This window comes from Cucurbita moschata, unplaced genomic scaffold, assembly GCF_002738365.1.
Source record: "Cucurbita moschata cultivar Rifu unplaced genomic scaffold, Cmos_1.0 Cmo_Scf00961, whole genome shotgun sequence".
Classification (NCBI taxonomy): Eukaryota; Viridiplantae; Streptophyta; class Magnoliopsida; order Cucurbitales; family Cucurbitaceae; genus Cucurbita; species Cucurbita moschata.
The window spans coordinates 1-2,055 of NW_019269477.1; the positions used below are offsets into that span (position 1 = coordinate 1).

Genomic DNA, 2,055 nt, shown 5'->3' on the forward strand with positions numbered 1-2,055 from the left:
GTTGGGCCCTTCTATCTTGGATAGAAATTTGTTACACTTTTTGGACCGACACTATGTCTAAGGGGTCACTAAGGTTAAAATCCTACAAAATGGATCCATGGCTTAGTGGTAGAGAATTTGACCAGTTACCCGTTTGAACCTTTTGGACTGACACTCTAGAAGGGTCACTAAGGTCGAAAGCATGCAAAATGGGTCCATAGCTCAGTGGTAGAGCATTTGACTGCAGATCAAGAGGTCACCAGTTCGAATCTGGTTGGGCCCTTTTATTTTGGACAGGCACTTTGTTTGATTTACTACCGACCATCGATTTATTCCGGACCACCGATTGTCTAAAGGAAAAGNACTAAGGTCGAAAGCATGCAAAATGGGTCCATAGCTCAGTGGTAGAGCATTTGACTGCAGATCAAGAAGTCACCAGTTCGAATCTGGTTGGGCCCTTTTATTTTGGACAGGCACTTTGTTTGATTTACTACCGACCATCGATTTATTCCGGACCACCAATTGTCTAAAGGAAAAGAAATAAGAATAATTACCGATTCCAAACCTTATTCTAGAGTCCTCCACAACATAGAACGTTATTCTTTTCAACTACGAAAATTGGAGTAATTGATGAAGTGAAATCACGAAAATAGAGTCTAATAAAGCGTTTGTCCAAGATAATAGTTGTAATAGATTGGAATTAAATTCGAAAATAGAGTCTAATAAAGCGTTTGTCCAAGATAATAGTTGTAATAGATTGGAATTAAATTCGAAAATAGAGTCTAATAAAGCGTTTGTCCAAGATAATAGTTGTAATAGATTGGAATTAAATTCTTTATAGTTCGAGATAATGGTTGTATTCTTTAAGGCCGATTTTGTTCACGAATACTTAAGAATTTGATATTTATAGTTGTAGTTGAACGCTACTTAAATTGATGAAGTGAAAGAGTAGTTATATCCAACATTCTTACTTGTGTGCCTCTTACAAATACTCTCAACAAATGGATAGCTTGATCTATTCTACTCTACTTTACTTTCTCTTAATAACGGTGTGGTATTGACACAACTCATATTAATGATAATCATCACTTACATCCAAAACTAGAGTATAGTGGTTGACTATCGTCAAGGACCCATTCACCATTTCCATTCCTACCGACGGAAAAGTTTTATTACATTCATTTCTTTCTCCTTTCTAACTTCTTCAGTCTCCCATTAAACTTTTTTTTTATTTAAAAAAAAAATTAAACGTGAAAAGGGAGAAAGAAAGAAAAAAGAAAATCCTTAATTTTGAAAGCTTATGAAATACTCTTTGACCGATGTAAAGAAAGCTTGAGAATAATTTATTCTCACGTCCCTCTTTGACACTTGTTGGATATATATCCGCCCTTCACATGTCGTATCATAATCGTATCATATCGTAAAAACTTCGTGGTTATATCCTTCCCTAATTTATCATAGTCTTATCGTCCTTAGACATATCATAGTTGTGTCGTTACCTAAACGTACCTTAGTCATAACGTTACAGGAAAGTATCGTAGCGCTATCGTTCTATCAATCTATCATAATCCTATCTCTTTCTACCCATAACCTAATCGTGTTGTTTTATGAATCCATCGTGACCATATCGTTTTTATCAATCTGTCATACCCATAGCACTTTGATACGTAATCAAACCATAACGTTTCATGAACATGTCTTACTCCTATTGTTACATTACGTTTAGTGCATCCTCCTCGTATCCTATCTCAAATATACCATTGAACACATGGTACCGTAAGTATTATCATACAATTCACATATTATAACATATCATAAGCATATCGATTCACAAACATTTCACACATATCAATATATATGACACTTCCAGAACCACGGGCATAGTTAACATCAAATATAACCATACGGATGGTAAGGCCACCTACCTGATTAGCTTAGACTGGTGTCCCCAATTTATCCTTAAGAAAGTTTGATTTGTCCTTTGTATTAAAGTCAACCTATATGAACATGACATCAATTTCTATCATTTCTCTAAAGTTTATGATGCTCTAGTGTTAGATTTCATGGGAATATTGC

General features: G+C 35.1%; 2 non-coding genes across 2 annotated transcripts; both read left to right on the forward strand.

Moving 5' to 3' along the window:
• Positions 1–190: 190 nt before the first annotated feature.
• On the forward strand, positions 191–262 carry TRNAC-GCA. The gene has a single exon. It is a non-coding gene; the product is annotated as a tRNA-Cys (tRNA).
• A 104-nt stretch (positions 263–366) lies between these two features.
• TRNAC-GCA lies at positions 367–438 on the forward strand. The gene has a single exon. It is a non-coding gene; the product is annotated as a tRNA-Cys (tRNA).
• Positions 439–2,055: the final 1,617 nt, after the last annotated feature.